Genomic DNA, 18,138 nt, shown 5'->3' on the forward strand with positions numbered 1-18,138 from the left:
GGATTACAAGCATGAGCTACCGTGCTCAACCCTGCTTTTTCTTTTCTTTTTTTTTTTTTTTTTAAGCCAGTCAAATTTAGGGGTTGTATACCAAAATCTTGCACTTCTTTTGTTAAATTTATTCCTCAGGATTTTATTTTTTTAGTTGTTATTGTAAATGGAATTGTTTTCTCGATTTCATATTTGGATTATTCATTGCTAGAGTACAGAAATACTATTGTTTTGTCTATACTGATCTTGTATCTTACAACCTTGTGGAATTCATTTGTTGACTCTGATATGATTTTTGTGCATTCCTTAGGATTTTCTATGTATGAGATCATGTTATCTGCACATTGAGATCATTTTACTTCTTTCTTACAATCTCGATGTCTTTTTTCTTTATTTCTTGCCTAATTTTTCTAACTATAACCTCCAGTACAATGTTGAATAGAAGTGGCAAGAGCAGATATCCTTAACTTCTTCACTGATTTTAAGGAGTAACTTTCAGTCTTAATTATTAAATATGATGTTAATTAACTGTGGACTTTTTTATAGATGACTTTTATCAATATGGGATTTTTTTTTTCTTAGAGATGGGGTCTTGCCCTGTCATTCACAGCTTACTGCAATGGCATAATCACAGTCCACTGTAGCCTTGACCTCCCAGGCTCAAGCAATCCTCCTACCTCAGCCTTGCAAGTAGCTGGGACTACAGACACATGCCACCACATGTGGCTATTTTTGTTTTGTTTTGTTTTTGTAGACACAGGGTTTCACTATGTTGCCAGTCTAGTCTCAAACTCTTGGGCTCAAATGATCTTCCCACCTCGGCAATCCCAAAGTGCTGGGATTATAGGCATAAGGCACCATACCCAGCCCAATATGAGATTTTGAACATTTATACTGTAGTTTGAGATTTTAAAGTATGTTGATATTTTTCAGAACAAGTTAATTATTGAGGGATAAGTGAGGAAGGAGGCTTAGAGAAACCTCTGGAATGTAAAGCACACAAGATTGAGAGCACCTAGCTTCTAGTGTCCATTCCCCTACTTAAGCTGAGTAACATTGGAAATTCTGTTTAATTCTTTGTGCTTCCTTCATTCATGCTTTCTGTTCATCACATATTTATTGATCATCTAGTTTACCAGGTATTTTGAGGATGCAGGGTTAAAAGACTAACGGCTGTCTGAGTCGTTGTCCTCAGATATCAGTTACACTCCATTCCCAACACTTTTCTTTTCTTTTTTTTCTGTAAAGATGGAGGTGTTGGGCATATGTTGATTTGTGGGGACATGTTACAGCCCTGCTTATTTTCAGAGTTCAGTATATTCTCAGTGTTAAGACCAGCCATACACGTAAGATAGCATGAGTACTACCTATGTGTCAGTCTCTTACACAATTATTATTTCAAACTACTGTAGGTATAGCAGTGACTCCCAAATATCCATTCCCTGCCCTGACATCTTTCCTAAATTTGACCATGATTTCCAGTTGCCTAACAGATTTCCTTGCTTACTTGTCCCAAATGTACTTCAAATTCACAAAGTTCAAAGAAAAGTCATAATTTGTCCCTAAAGTCCTCCTGTCTCCATTCCTTTCTCTAGTACTTTCTCAATTTTAGTAGTGGGAATACTTCTACCCAGTCACCCAAACTAGAAACTTGTGAGTCATCCTTGATACCTTTCCCTCACTGCTCACATCTAGTACATCACAAAGGTTCTTTAAGAGATTATCTCCTGCTTGTCTCTTGTAACTTCCCCTCTTTATACTTGTTGCCACTTCCTTTGTTGAGACCCTCATCATTTTTAACGTGGACCAAACTCTACTCTTACCCCCTTTCTTTCCCACATGTCATTCAGGATCCAACTTAAATATCACTTTCTCTTTACAGCATATTCTTGTTAGCCAGTTCCTTAAACTTCCAAATGAAATTAAACACCTATTAATTTTATAGAAATATTGAATATTATATAGGGGTTAATAGCACAAATTATAGAAGTATACAGGCCTGAGTTTGAATCCTGGCTCCACAGAGTGAGGCTCCTATCTCACTCTGTTGCCCAGGCTGGAGTGCGATGGCGTGATCTTGGCTCACTGCGACTCCGCCTCCTGGGTTCAAGCGATTCTGCTGCCTCAGCTTCCCGAGTAGCCGGGACTACAGGTGCTTGCCACCGCGCCCGGCTAATTTTTGAATTTTTTAGTAGAGACGGGGTTTCACCATATTAGCCAGGCTGGTCTTGACCTCCTGACCTCATGATCCAGAATCCTGGCTCTTTTTTATTGGTGGGGGTTTTTAAAACAATTTTTATTATTACTATTTTTAATTTTTTGTGGGGTTTTTTATTGTTTTGTTTCTTGTTTTGTTGTTGTTTGTTTTTTTTTTTTTTTTGCTGAGCACAGGGGACTTTATTGATGGTACATGACAAGGTAGGGCTCCCTAGGCCCCTCCTCTCCAAGGGGTCTGCATGGAAACTGTGAGGAGGGGAGATTCAGTCTGGTAGGGGACTGATTGCGGCAGGGACTCCCCAGCAGTGAGTGCCTCTCTCTTCCTCTCGTGCTCTCGCTGGGCTGGTGGTCCAGGGTTCTTACTCCTTGGAGGCAATGTGGGCCATGAGGTGCACCACCCTGTTGCTATAGCCAAATTCATTGTCATACCAGGAAATTAGCTTGACAGAGCGGTCGTTGAGGGCAATGGCAGCCCCAGCATCAAAGGTAGAAGAGTGGGTGTCGCTGTTGAAGTTGGAGGAGACCACCTGGTGCTCAGTGTAGCCCAGGATGCCCTTGAGGGGGCCCTCTGATGCCTACTTCACCACCTTCTTGATGTCATCATATTGGCAGGTTTTTCCAGACAACAGGTCAGGTCCACCACTGACACATTGGCAATGGGGACATGGAAGGCCATGCCAGTGAGCTTCCCGTTCACCTCAGGGATGACCTTACCCACAACCTTGGCAGTGCCAGTAGAGACAGGGATGAGGTCCTGGAGAGCCCTGCAGCCGTCACGCGACAGTTTCCCAGAGGGGCCATTTACAGTCTTCTGGGTGGCAGTGATGGCGTGGACTGTGGTCATGAATCCTTCTATGATACCAAAGTTGTTATGGATGACCTTGGCCAGGGGCGCTAAGCAGTTGGTGATGCAGGAGGCATTGCTGACGATCTTGAGGCTGTTGTCATACTTGTCATGGTTCGTGCACATCACAAACATGGGGGTGTCAACAGAGGGGACAGAGATGTTGACCCTTTTGGCTCCCCGCTGCAAGTGAGCCCCAGCCTTCTCCATGCTGGTGAAGACACCAGTGGACTCCACGATGTACTCAGCACCAGCATCGCCCCATGTGATTTTGGAGGGATCTCACTTCTGGAAGATGATGGGATTTCTATTGATGACAAGAGTCCCGTTCTCAGCCTTGACAGTGCCATGGAATTTGCCATGTGTACAATCATACAGGAATATGTAGACCATGTAGTTGAGGTCAATGAAGGGGTCATTGATGGCAACAATATCCACTTTACCAGACTTACAATCAGTCCTGGTGCACCAGGCAGGCACCCAGTACAACCAAATCCGTTGACTCCAACCTTCACCTTCCCCATGGTGTCACAGGGATGCGTTGCCAATGCAAGAGAATATGCGGCTGTCTGCCGAACAGGAGGAGCAGAGACTTTTTTGAGATGGAGTTTCGCTCGTTACCCAGGCTGGAGTGCAATGGCATAATCTCAGCTCACCACAACCTCTGCCTCCTGGGTTCGAGTGATTCTCCTGCCTCAGCCTCCTGCGTAGCTGGGATTACAGACATGCGCCACCACCCCTGGATAATTTTGTATTTTTAGTAGAGACAGGGTTTTTCCATGTTGGTCAGGCTGGACTTGAACTCCTGACCTCAGGTGATCTGCCCTCCTCGGCCTCCCAAAGTGTCAAGATTACAGGTGTGAGCCACCTGGCCTTGGTTTTTTTTTTTTTTTTTTTTTTTAACACTCTGTCACCCTGTCTGGACTGCAGTGGTGTGATCTCAGCTCACTGCAACCTCTGCCTCCCAGGTTCAAGTGGTTCTCCCACCTCAGCCTCCCGAGTAGCTGGGACTACAGGTGCATGTCGCCGTGCCTGGCTAATTATTGAATTTTTTGATGGAGATGGGGTTTCATCATGTTGGCCAGGCTGGTCTCAAACTCCTGACCTCAAGTGATACGCTTGCCTCTCAAAGTGCTGGGATTATAGGCATGAGCCATGGTGCTGGGCCTGAATCCTGGCTCCTAATAGCTGTATGGCCTTGAGCATATTACCTAGCCTCTGGGCCTCAGTTTCCTTTTATCTGTAAAGTAACACTGATAACTACTTTATAGAGCAGAAGTGAAGATTAAATGCAATTACAAAGGTTATAATTATACTATCATGGCTACAATATATTGAACATAAATTATTTGCTAATCACTGTGCTAAGTATAATACTTGATACTTACTGCCCATGGAAAGTAGTTAGCTCAATGCCTAATATTTAGTCGGTATTCAGTAAACAAAAGCTAGTATTTTCTGTGTGGTCTTCTTCCATTCTTAGCATCTTAAGGGCAAGAACTATGTCTTATCTTTGTGACTGATAGTATGATAGATAACAATAAATAGTTGCTGAGTTTGAATTTATTTAATGGGATTTGAGTAAGTGCCAAGAGGTCTTCTTTAGTATAATATTCCCTGCTAACTTGACTGCAATTCCTTTGGAATTGAAGGTTTTGAGTTTTCTTATTAAAGTACACATACCCCTAGAGAGAAGTAATACTTTGAGCTATTATCAACAGTCATCTTATGGGAATCAGTTGTTTATCAGCTGCTTTCAAATCTGAGAAAGACCTTGCAGGATGAGACTTCGCTAGGAATGAAAGAAGAGGGGAAAAAGAGACCTGAGCTCACAATATCATGTGGAACAAAATCACTCTTTTTTTTTTTTTGAAACAGAGTCTCGCTCTTTCGCCCAGGCTGGAGTGCAGTGGCTGGATCTCAGCTCACTGCAAGCTCCGCCTCCTGGGTTCACGCCATTCTCCTGCCACAGCCTCCTGAGTAGCTGGGACTACAGGCGCCTGTCACCACCACGCCAGGCTAATTTTTTTTGTATTTTTAGTAGAGACGGGGTTTCACCATGTTAGCCAGGACGGTCTCGATCTCCTGACCTCGTGATCCACCCACCTCGGCCTCCCAAAGTGCTGGGATTACAGGCGTGAGCTACCACGCCCGGCCCAAAATCACTCTTTCCTATTTGCCTCAGAATTAGTCTTTTTCCTAATTTGTAATGTATATCATTCCACTTAACATACATGTACTGCGTTTAATAGCTATGGCTCTCCTGTGGGACCATGGAATTAGATCAGCAGAAATGAGTTATTTCCATTACTTGAATTACTTAGGTTATTTAGCACTTTGTGATATTATGGGCATGATGGCACATTCACTCCCTATGTAGTCAATAGCTTTATATTAAGTACTGAGAGAGGATATTCTAGACCTGATCCCTAATTTTGGCCAGCTATTTTGGCCAAATGAATGTCAGTTATCAGCTGCCCTATGAACTGCCCAGAGAATTGCTGAATACAAGATGAGATGATAAACGTAAAAACACTGAAAAGGCTACACAAATGCAAAGTGGATTATTCCAGACATCATCATCATTATTATTATTATTATTATTATTATTATTTGAGACAGTCTTGCTGTGTCACCCAGGCTGCAGTTCAGTCGCGACAATCATGACTCACTGCAACCTCTGCCCCCCGGGTTCAAGTGATCCTTCTACCTCAGCCTCCCAAGTAACTGGGACTACAGATGTGAGCTACCATGTCCAGCTAATTTTTTCTATTTTTTTGTGTTGCCCAGGCTGATCTTAAACTCCTGAGCTCAAGAGCCTCCCACCTCAGCCTCCCAAAGTGCTGGGATTACAAATGTGAGCCATTGTTCCCAGCCTTATTTCAGACTTTAACACATGACCTTGGAAAATTCAATGTTGTGGGGAAAGACTTGGGAAAAAATTACTTCCAACACCATTGTCAACTCTAACATTTTGAGAAATTCCATCCTCTCTCTTTCTTACTTATGTCCCTTGCTTCCATATAGTCTCTTCTTAGCACAGCAGCCAAAATAATTCTTTGAAACTTGTCCATTATCACTTCTTTGCTCAGAACCCTCCACTGGCTGTTAATTTCATTCAGAGAAAAAGTCAATGATCCACATGATCTATGCTTCTCTCTGCCATACCTCTGTGGCCTTATCTCCTATTTCTCCCTACTCTCATGCCCCTCCAGCCATACTGGATTCTGCTGTTCCTTGAAATGCAGCTTCTCTTGCCTTGGGTCTCTTACATCGAAGGTTCTGGCTACTAGAATTCTTTTTTCACAGATAAGTACGTAGCATGGCCAACTCCCTCATCTCTCTCAAGTATTCATTCAAATGTCAACCTATTTGAAATTGGCAACCACCTCTGTACCCTCCTTTTATCCTGTCCCATTATTTTTTCTCGAAGCACTAATCTTTTTAGTTTACTATTTGTATACTTTATTATGCTTATTGTTTATTATCTGTCTGCTAGAATGTAAGCTCTACCAGGGCAGAGATTTTGTTTTGTTTTGTTTTGCTTTGTGAATCTTTGTTTCCCAAGCACCTATAATAGTACCTGACCCAATAAATATTTATTAAACATATGAATGAACTGTGCAAAATGGTAAATACTAATCTCATTTTTAGCTGATGTGAGCCTCAGTTAACTGATTTATGAAATGCTGGTTTGTTCTCCATCTTTTTTGTTAGAGGCATTCCTCAAATGTCTGGTAGTGCTTGGTTGTCTGCTCATGTTTTAAACATCTTTAAGATGGAGCGCTGAAAGTTATATTTGAAGCTGTGAGTGCATTTGCAGGACATATTTATGGTGAGCTTCACAGCGAGATGACTGTTAAGTTGGGAAACCCCAGATGTCAAGATCTTTAGGTGTTTCCTCATAGGCTTACCAGATTTCTTAGAAAAATAACTAGCCTCTTCCAATCCTCCTGGAGAGTAAAGATTTCTTTGAGCTAGGTGAAAAAGAGGACTAGGGCTTCAGCCTTCAGCATTCAGTATGTTTAAATCCACATTTAATCTCCTTATTTTAGGTATGGTACTCATGTCCTCCACTATGTCTGGAGCACCCTGGTCCAGAGATCCTCTATTTGAGAAACTAGCCTCTCTCGTTTTTTGGGTCGGGGGTGGTATCTGAGTGAGAAAAGGAATTAAATAAATAATTGCTGCTTTTTTTTTTTTTTTTAAATAGAGTCTCACTCTATCACCAAGGCTGGAGTGCAGTGGTGTGATCTTGGCTGACTGCAACCTCTACCTCCCACGTTTAAGCGATCTTCCTGCCTCAGCCTCCTGAGTAGCTGGGGCCACAGATGTTTGCCACCACACCTGGCTAATGTTTGTATTTTTAGTAAAGATGGGCTTTCATCATGTTGTCCAGGCTGGTTTCGAACTCATGGGCTCAAGCCACCTTCCCGTCTCAACCCCCACAAAGTACTGGGATTACAGGCATGAGCCACTGTGCCCAGCCATAATTGCTTCTTATATAGTTTTCAATCAGTGTTATTCATCCTAAATCATCAGTTTCACATCTTGAGTCATCTGGTACTGCCAGTTACTAAGATTTTAGGAGAAGATTCTGTAGTGTTGATTGGTATAGTTCAAAGTTTTTTTCTATTGCATGCTTATAATTCAATATAGCATTCTTAGGTTTGCTTAGTCAGTTATCCTTACTTCGTTTGCTTTCCAAGTTCCAAAATATTGTTGTCTCCTCTTTAGTTCATCCCCCTACTTGTGGGTTTAAGTCTTTTAAAATTCTTTATTGTGTTAGTGTGGTTTTTGTCTACTCTATTTATTGCAACTGTTCTCTTGTCTGCCATTTTTCTTGTTTGCTTTCAATTGACAGTTTCATTGAGATAACTGTAGAATCACATGTAGTTTTATAAAACAATACAGAGAGATCCCTTGTACATTTTACCCAATTTCCTGCAATAGCAACATTTTCCAAAACTAGTATAACAACCAGAATATTGGTATTGATACAGTCCACCAATCTTACTCAGATTTGCCTTGTTTTGCTTGTTCATGTCTGTGTATGTGTGGTTGTTTCTATACAATTTTATATCGTGTAGGTTTTTGTATCCACACCACTGTCAAGACTGGACAGTTCCATTAACACAGCAATCACTGTTATTAACCTTTTTTTTTTTCTTTGAGACGGAGTTTCACTCTTGTTGCCCAGGCTGGAGTGCAATGGCACAATCTCAGCTCGCCGCAACCTCTGCCTCCCGGGTTCAAGTGATTCTCCTACCTCAGCGTCCTGAGTAGCTGGGATTGTAGGCATTCGTCACCACGCCTGGCTAATTTTTGTATTTTTAGTAAAGATGGGGTTTCACCATGTTGGCCAGGCTGGCCTCGAACTCCTGACTTTAGGTGATCCGCCCACCTCGGCCTCCCAAAGTGCTGGGATTACAGGCTTGAGCCACAGCGCCTGGCCGTGTTAACTTTTTTATACCATACCCACTTTCCCTGCACATGTGAATACAGTATTTTCCCACCTCCATCCCTAATTGTAACCACTAACCTGTTCTCCATTTCAAAAATTTTGTTACATAAAAACTGTTATTTAGGCTGGGCGCAGTGGCTCACACCTGTAATCCCAGCACTTTGGGAGGCCAAGGTGGGTGGATCACTTGAGGTCATAAGATTGAGACCAGCCTTCCCAACATGGTGAAACACCGTCTCCACCAAAAATACAAAAATTAGCCGGGCATGGTGGCGTGCGCCTGTAATCCCAGCTACTCGGGAAGCTAAGGCAGGAGAATTGCTTGAACCTGGGAGACAGAGGTTGCAGTGAGCTAAGATCATGCCATTGTACTCTGCACTTCAGTTTGGGTGACAGAGTGAAACTCCGTCTCAAAAAAAAAAAACAAAAAAACCCCTGTTATTTATATATACATATATTTATATATACATATATAAATATTTATATACGTAAAGTGAAACAGGGTCTGTCACCCAGGCTTCAGTGCAGTGATGTGATCATAGTTTACAGTAACCTTGAACTTCTAGGCTCAAACTATCCTCCTGCTTCAACCTCCTGAGTAGCTAGGCGCACGCCACTACCCCTAACTAATTTTTATAATATTTGGTAGATATGAGGTCTCCCTATGTTGTCCAGGCTGGTCTGGAACTCCTGGCCTCAAATGATTATCCTGCTTCGACCTCTCATATCACTGGGATTACAGTCATGAACCTGGACAAAAATGTTATTGTATAAATTGAATCATACCATATGTAACCTTCTGGGATTGGCTTTTTCAATCAGCGTAATTTTCTGGAGATTCATCCAGGTTGTTGCATGTATCGATAGTTCATTCCTTTTTGTTGCTGAACAGTAGTATTCCATGGTATGGATGTACCACAGTTCGTTTTACCATTTACCTGTTGGAGGTCAGCTGGGCTGTTTCCAGTTTGGGACTATTATGAAAAAAAAATGGCAATGCACATTTATATACAGGTTTTTGTGTGTGTTTGAATATAAGTTTCCATTTCTCTGGGACAAATGCCCAAGAGTGCAGTTGCTGGGTTATATGGTAATTGTGTTTAGTTTTTTAAGAAACTGGTTTTCAGAGTGGCTGTACCATTTTACAGTACCACCAGCAATGTGTGAGAAATCTAGTTTCTTTGCAACCTTGCCAATATTTACTTTATCTCTATTTTTTATTTTAGCTATCCTGGCAGGTGTGTAATGGTGCCTCATCGTGGTTTTAATTTGCATTTCTCTAATGATTAACAGTGTTCAAGTTATTTTCATGCGCTTGTTTATTACCTGTGTATTCTCTTCAGTGAATCATCTCTGGATGTCTTTTGCCCACTTTCTTTTTTTTTTTTTCATTTTTATTTTTTTCATTAATTTTTTTCTTTTGCCACTGGAATAGACTCACCATTTTCTAACTGAGTGATTTTTTAAAAATATATATTTTTTAGAGACAGGGTCTCACTCTGTGGCACAGGCTGGAGTGCAGTGGCACTATCATAGCTCATTGCAGCTTTGAACTCCTGGGCTCAAGCTGTCCTCCCGCCTCAGCCTCATGAGTAGCTAGGACTACAGGCACATGCCACTACACCTTGCTAATTTTTTAATTTGTTTGTTGAGACGGGGTCTTGCTATGTTGCCCAGGCTGGTGTTGAACTCCTGGCCTGCAGTGACCCTCTCATCTCAGCCTCCCAAAGTGTTGGGATTATAGGCATGAACCCCTGTGCCCAGCCTATGGCATGATTTTACAAGTGATTTATGACTGTATAGCCTCTTCCTGTTCTTGCTTGTTTTCTGAGCCTGATTCTCCAGACTTCCTGGGATTCAGTGAGTCACCCACTACTAACCTTTCATCTTTTGCTTGAATCAGCTAGGGTTGGTTTCTGTATGCAACTAGGGACCTTGAGTTATATAGTTTCTGAATTTTGAGAGTAAAAACCACAATACATATTAAAGAAGTGCACCATCTTACCAGGGAGACAGAACTTAATGAAATACTAGAACTGGCCAGGCTCAGTGGCTCATGTCTGTAATTCCAGCACTTTGGGAGGCCGAAGCAGGAGGATCACTAGAGCTAAGGAGTTCGAGACCAGCCTGGGCAACCTAGCAAGACCTTGTCTCTACTAAAATTCTAACCCCCCGCCAAAAAAGAATTAGCTGGCATGCAAGGTGGCATGCACTCGTAGTCCCAGCTACTCTGGGGGCTGAGGTGGCAGGATTGCTTGCACCTGGAAGGTTAAGGCTGCAGTGAGTCCAAATTGTGTCACTGCACTCCAGCCTGGGTGACAGAGAGAGACTCTGTCTCCACAAAAAAAAAAAGGGGGGGGCGGGGGGGCCAGGTGCAGTGGCTCACGCCTGTAATCCCAGCACTTTGGGAGGCCAAGGTGGGCGGATCACCTGAGGTCAGGAGTTTGAGACCAGCCTGGCCAACATGGCGAAACCCCATCTCTACTGAAAATATAAAAATTAGCCAGGTGTGGTGGTGGGCACTTGTAATCCCAGCTACTTAGGAGGCTGGGGCAGGAGAATCGCTTGAACCTGGGAGGCAGAGGTTGCAGTGAGTCGAGATCGCGCCACTGCATTCCAGCCTGGGTAACAGAGTGAGACTCGCCGGGCGTGGTGGCTCATGCCTGTAATCCCAGCACTTTGGGAGGCCGAGGTGGGTGGATCACCTGAGGTTCGGAGTTCGAGACCACTCCTACCAACATGGAGAAACCCCATCTGTACTAAAAATACAAAAATAGCTGGGGTGGTGGCACATGCCTGTAATCCCAGCTACTCCAGAGGCTGAGGCAGGAGAATGGCTTGAACCTGGGAGGCGGAGGTTGCAGTGAGCGGGAGGTCGCGCCATTGCATTCCAGCCTGGGCAACAAGAGCGAAACTCCGTCTCAAAAAAAAAAGAAAAGAAAAGAAAAAACAAAAACAGAGTGAGACTCCATCTAAAAAAAAGAAAAAGAAATACTAGAACTGTATTACACAGAAATGCGATAGCTTATCTAACACAGATAAGTGATATAAATAAAGGGGAAATTAATGGCTGGAGCATGTGGAACAGGTTTATAGAAAAACTGGACGCAAAAATTTACATAGAAAAAAGTGTTTATATACTGTGACCCTTTGGCAGAACACAAACTGTAATATGATTGTTTTGCCCCCTTAGGAGCACTGTCTTCATTGAAAATGTATATCCTAGGATATTGTTCTAATTAGGTTAATCTCTTTCCTTTGTTGCATTAGGAGGTGAAAAAAATTTTTAGATGGATTAGATTTCCCTCAAAAATATTTCTTTGTAGTGATAAGATCTTCAAATAATATATTGGGGTCTGCTGCTAAATCAAAAAGTCAGTTGCTAAGATACTTGATTGTCACAAACCGTTACCATCCTGGCATTTTAAGCTTTTGAGAAGTGTAAAATAATTATTCTCCACCAAAATGTTTGAGGCTTTTGCTTTAGTTTATAGACTGGTTTATTATACAGTTTATTTGTAAATTTGGCTCATCATAGAATGTATTAGTAAATTTGTCTATAGGCAGAAGCCAGAGAGTTTGGTTTTTAAAAATATTATCTGTAAAGTGAGGATTTTTGTTTGGTTTTATTTATTTTTTATTTTTATTTTTTTGAGATGGAGTTTCGCTCTTGTTGCCCAGGCTGGGGTTCAGTGGGGCGATCTTGGCTCACTGCAACCTCCGCCTCCTAGGTTCAAGCGATTCTTCTGCCTCAGCCTCCTAAGTAGCTGGGATTACAGGCATGCACCATCACGCCTGGCTAATTTTGTATTTTTAGTAGAGACGGGGTTTCTCCATGTTAGTCAGGCTGGTCTTGAACTCCTGACCTCAAGTGATTCACCGCCTTGACCTCCCAAAGTGCTGAGATTACAGGCGTGAGCCACTGCACCAGGCTGGTTTTATTTTTTTATACAGATCTGTCACCCAGGCTAGAGTGCAGTGATGTGATCATAGTTCACTGCAGCCTTGAATTCCTGGGCTCAGTCAATCCTCCTGCTTCAGCCTCCTGAGTAGCTGGGACTACGGGCATGCACCACCATGCCTGACTGGTTTTTGTATATTTTTCTTTTGAGATAGAGTCTTGCTCTGTCACCCAGGCTGGAGTGCAGTGGCATGATCTCGGCTCACTGCAGTGTGGTCATCTTGGCTCACTGCAACCTCCACCTCCCAGGTTCAAGTGATTCTCCTGCCTCAGCCTCCCAAGTAGCTGAGACTATAGGCGCCTGCCACCATGCCTGCCTTATTTATTTATTTATTTATGAGACGGAGTCTCTGTCGCCCAGGCTGGAATGCAGTGGCACTGTCTCGACTCACCGCAAGCTCCGCCTCCCGGGTTCACGCCATTCTCCTGCGTCAGCCTCCCGAGTAGCTGGGACCATAGGCGGCCGCCACCACGCCTTGCTAATTTTTTTGTATTTTTAGTAGAGACGGGGTTTCACTGTGTTAGCCAGGATGGTCTCGATCTCCTGACCTTGTGATCCACCTGCCTCAGCCTCCCAAAGTGCTGGGATTACAGGCGTGAGCTCCCGAGCCTGGCCAATTTTTTTTATTTTTGAGACAGAGTCTCACTCTGTCACCCAGGCTGGAGTGCAGTGGCACAATCGCAGCTCACTGCAACCTCTGCCTCCCGGGTTCAAGTGATTATCCTGCCTCAGCCTTCGGAGTAGGTGGGATTACAGGCGCCTGCCACCATTCCCGGCTAATTTTTGTATTGTTAGTAGAGACAGTGTTTCACTATATTGTCCAGGCTGGTCTCAAACTCCTGACCATCCGCCTCAGTCTCCCAAAGTGCTGCAATTACAGGCTTGAGTCACTACGCCCAGCCTGCCTGCCTAATTTTTATATTTTTAGTAGTGACGGGTTTCGCCATGTTGGCCAGGCTGGTCTCAAACTCCTGACCCCAGATGATCAGCCCGCCCTGGCCTCCCAAAGTGCTAGGATTACAGACCTGAGCCACCATGCCCAGCCTGTTTTCTTTATTTTTGTAGAGATAGGGTCCCACCATCTTGCCCAGGCTGGTCTCGCATTCTTGGGCTCACGTGATCCTCTTGCCACACCTCCCAAAGTGGTAGGATTACAGGTGTGAACTAGCTCACCTGGCTAACAGTTTTATTCTAGGTGGTTTATGATGTTAGCCTGTTGTGTATCTTGTATACTTTATGTTAGGATTCTTTTCTCCCATCTTCCCCACCTTCATCTTTTCTTCCCCACAGCATATTCTTGGAGAGAAAGGAGTAGGCAGGAGTTTGCCATTTGAGGGCAAGTGGGGAGAGAGATGTGGGGAGGCTGGTCAAAAGAGGAAACTCAAGTTTAAAGCAATGAAACACCAACAGTAACTACTTTTCTTTTTCTAAGTTGCTGATGGCTTTGTGTTTAGTAATCCAGATTAGGTCATGAATCTTTTGATACAGATAGGTTTTTTTGTGTGTTTTGTTTTTTGTTTTTTTGTTTTTGTTTTTGTTTGATACAGAGTCTCACTCTGTCATCCAGGTTGGAGTGTAGTGGTGCCATCCCGACTCACTGCAACCTCCGCCTCCAGGGTTCAAGTGAGTCTCCTGGTTTAGCCTCCCAAGTAGCTGGGACTACAGGCACGTGCCACTGTGCCCAGCTAATTTTTGTATTTTTAGTGGAGATGGAGTTTCACCATGTTGACCAGGCTGGTCTTGAACCCCTTACCTCGTGATCTGCATGCCTTGGCCTCCCAAAGTGCTGGGATTACAGGCATGAGCCACCGTGCCCGGCCACAGATAGGTTTTTGAAATGTAGATTAAAATAACTTTTGTGTCTGGCCGGGCGCGGTGGCTCACGCCTGTAATCCCAGCACTTTGGGAGGCCGAGGTGGTCAGATCATGAGGTCAAGAGATGGAGACCATCCTGGTCAACATGGTGAAACACCATCTCTACTAAAAATACAAAAATTAGCTGGGCATGGTGGCGTGCACCTGTAGTCCCAGCTACTCGAGAGGCTGAGGCAGGAGAATCGCTTGAATCCGAGAGGCAGAGGTTGCAGTGAGCCGAGATTGTGCCACTGCACTCTAGCCTGGCCACAGAGTGAGACTCCATCTCAAAAACAAAACAAAACAAAAAAAACTTTTGTGTCTAACAGCAAAGCAGAATCCATCTTTGTTTCCTTCATCTTCTCCATCAAATAGGAAATATGGAAAAGCAGAAGAGAATTGCATTTTTCTGAAAAGAGAATAATTGGCAGAGTAGAACGCTTGCTAGTGAATTACAGTGGGACTATAACTCATTTTATAGAAAAGGAATTGTTATTCAAGTAGAATTCCTTCTCTTGCCCTTGCCTTTTGGCTTCTATAATTTACTTAACTGAAACTTTAATGGGTCCATTTTTTCCTTTCTCTTCCTTCCCTTTCTTTTCAGTGGATCTGTTTCTTCCCTTTAAAAATTAGGTTGAGTTGGGCGTGGTAGTATAGACCTGTAATTCCAGCTATTCAGGGAGGCTGATGCCAGGAGTTTGAGACCAGTCTGGGCAACATAGGGAGACCCCCATCTCACACACACACACACACATATACACACACACACAGAGTAGGTATTTCTGAGAAAGTTGAACCTAAAACCAGTAGATATTTTTATGTTGTGTGAGAGTAAGGAAGCTTAGGAAATGACCTAAAACCATTTTTTCTCAAACTTTGAACTTTGCATACAATATTTATGGGCCTCTTGGGCAAAACTATAGACATAATTTTGCCTGAATCCATTTGGATTATTTTTCAAGTAGTTAATGTGAGGGAGAAAGGCAGAAATGATAACCTCTTCCAAGGCCACTTTTTTCTAGAACTTCCTTCCTGACTTAAGATTTCTCTGTGTTATTTTCTCTCATCATCAAATGGAACTTCAACTCTAACACTGAAATACGATTTAAATATTGTCACCTTTCAAATTTCTGTGCTCTACAGTATAATACTATATTTTAATCAGTGCATCTAAAGTTTTTATCGTTCAACCTAAACCTGATTGTCTAGTGATATTCCGTATCTTGCTGATGCTTTAATGCACCAACCACTGAAATGCTGAGGCTGAAACAGAGATCATCTTAGACTCTCTCCTTTTCTTTTCTTTTTTTTTTTTTTTTTTTTTTTTTTTTTTTGGAGACGGAGTCTGGCTGTGTGGCCCAGGCTGGAGTGCAGTGGCCGGATCTCAGCTCACTGCAAGCTCCGCCTGCCGGGTTCACGCCATTTTCCTGCCTCAGCCTCCCGAGTAACTGGGACTACAGGCGCCCACCACCACGCCTGGCTAATTTTTTGTATTTTTTAAATAGAGATGGGGTTTCACCGTGTTAGTCAGGATGGTCTCAATCTCCTGACCTCGTGATCCGCCTGTCTCGGCCTCCCAAAGTGCTGGGATTACAGGCTTGAGCCACCGCGCCCGTCCCGACTCTCTGCTTTTCACTTATTCAGAAGTCACATGTCCTGCGGATGATTCTTCTTTTTAACAATATCCACTCTCCTTCTCTCCATCCCCACTTTTTCTGCCTTAGTTGGACCTTAACACTTTTTACCTACATCATTCAGGTTGGTCTCCCGGCTTCTGGTCTAGCATCTCTCCAGTCCATTCTCTACATTGCTGCCAGGTTATCTTTCTAAACATTCTGGATTAAATTCATATAACATTGTAGATTAAATTCCAGTTCCAGTGAGAACACATGGACACGGGGAGGGGAATATCACACACTGGGGCCTGTCAGGGGGTTGGGGGCAAGGGGAGGGAGAGCATTAGGAAAAATATCTAATCCATCTGGGGCTTAAAACCTAGATGATGGGTTGATAGGTGCAGCAAATCACCATGGCACATGTATACCTATGTAACAAACCTGCACGTTCTGCACATGTATCCCAGAACTTAAAGTAAAATTTAAAAAATGTAAAAATAAATGTAAAAATTCCAGTCTCTTAATTTTAAGACGCACAGCCCTTCGGAATTCCATCCCAGTCTGGTTTTTTTTCTAATTTCATCTTCTAACATTCATTCTTTATTTCAGCCATACCAAAGTATGGCAGTTCCCTAGACATGCCATGGGGGTTTATACTTTCTGTTGTTTCATATCATTGTGCCTTTGCATATATATACTTTTTTCTCTGCTTAGAACACCTTTCCCTGCCTTTTTGTTTGCTTTTTACTTTTCTTTTTCTTTTCTTTTCTTTTTTTTTTTTTTTTTTGAGACGGAGCCTCTCTCTGTTGCCCAGGCTGGAGTGCAGTGGCGCAATCTCGGCTCACTGCAACCTCCATCTCTGGGTTCAAACGATTCTCCTGCTTCAGCCTCCTGAGTAGCTGGGATTACGGCACCCGCCACCACGCCTGGCTAATATTTGTATGTTCAGTAGAGATGGGGTTTCACTATGTTGGCCAGGCTGGTCTTGAACTCCTGACCTCAAGTGATCCACCCACCTCAGCCTTAAAATGTGCTAGGATTACAGGCGTAAGCCACCACGCTCAGCCTCTGTGCCTTTTTATATAAAAAACTAGTTCTTTTTTAAGAATTAATCAAAGTTTTACTCTGATGAATTTTTGTTTCCCAGAACCTCATATATATTTGTGTCATAGTATTTATCACGCCGTACAATATGATCTAATTCTTTTCCACCTAGACTGGAAGATCTTTTTGAAGGCAGGTCTTGTGTTGTCTTTGCCTTAGGCTAAGTGTTACTTAGCACAACCACTGGTAGTAGCTGTTCCATAAATGCTCTTTGACTGACTCTCATTTATGTTAAAAAGAAAAAAAATCCATACAGCAAAAAATTTTTCAACTTTGAGGCCAGGCACAGTAGCTCACAGGTATAATCCCAACACTGGAGGCCAAGGAGGACGGATCACCTGAGGTCAGGAGTTTGAGACCAGCCTGGCCGACATGGTGAAACCCCATCTCTATTTCAAAATACAAAAATGTATTTGCTGGGCGTGGTGGTGTGCACCTGTAATCCCTGCTACTCAGGAGGCTGAGGCAGGAGAATCGCTTGAACTTGGGAGGTGGAGGTTGCAGTGAGCTGAGATCATGCCACTGCCCTGAGCCTGGGTGACATAGTGAGACTCTGTCTTAAGAAAAGTTTTCAACTTGAGCACTGGACTCATTTATTTTAAGTAATAATCATTAAAACCAAAGCCCAGCAAAATCAAATAATTTGAAAGGACTTCAGAGCTGTAATATAATTTGATGTGCTTTATAAGTTTGAAAGTTTTTGGTAAGCAGATTTATGCAGAATGTGATTAAAATAATTTTTTGGCTCACAGTGTCAACCAGACAGATGATGTTGAGGTTAGTTGCTAGGCTGGTTCTCCTTCCTTTATGTTGAAACAACAGGCAGCATTCATTGTAGCTCATGAGGCAGACCTGGTTTCTTCTACAGCCTTATCTGAAATGCCTTTCCAAAGCCAGCAGTCACTGTCAGACTGTCCAGAGTTCTTTCAACAGGAAAACCAGGACTAATCCCTTCTCTTAACTCCTCTAAGCTGTCAGCAAGCAAACTGCTTCTTACCAATCTAGCATGAAAGCCATGAGCCAGGAATACAGGGCAGATACATTGATTGTTAAAGGGCATTTGGTTTTCAGTCTCTGGATTCCAAG

General features: G+C 43.0%; 2 protein-coding genes and 1 pseudogene across 6 annotated transcripts in view; 1 reads left to right on the forward strand and 2 right to left on the reverse strand.

The window, feature by feature from the left end:
• Window positions 1-18,138, reverse strand: part of PPIB (peptidylprolyl isomerase B) — a 445,571-nt gene that overhangs the window by 421,610 nt on the left and 5,823 nt on the right. The window lies entirely within an intron of this gene.
• ZNF609 (zinc finger protein 609) overlaps window positions 1-18,138 on the forward strand; it is a 241,570-nt gene that overhangs the window by 70,100 nt on the left and 153,332 nt on the right. The window lies entirely within an intron of this gene.
• Window positions 2,374-3,617, reverse strand: LOC126957982 (glyceraldehyde-3-phosphate dehydrogenase-like; annotated as a pseudogene). Its single transcript, XR_007727025.1, has one exon. The product of XR_007727025.1 is annotated as a glyceraldehyde-3-phosphate dehydrogenase-like (transcript).

This window comes from Macaca thibetana, chromosome 7 (assembly GCF_024542745.1).
Source record: "Macaca thibetana thibetana isolate TM-01 chromosome 7, ASM2454274v1, whole genome shotgun sequence".
Taxonomy (NCBI): domain Eukaryota; kingdom Metazoa; phylum Chordata; class Mammalia; order Primates; family Cercopithecidae; genus Macaca; species Macaca thibetana.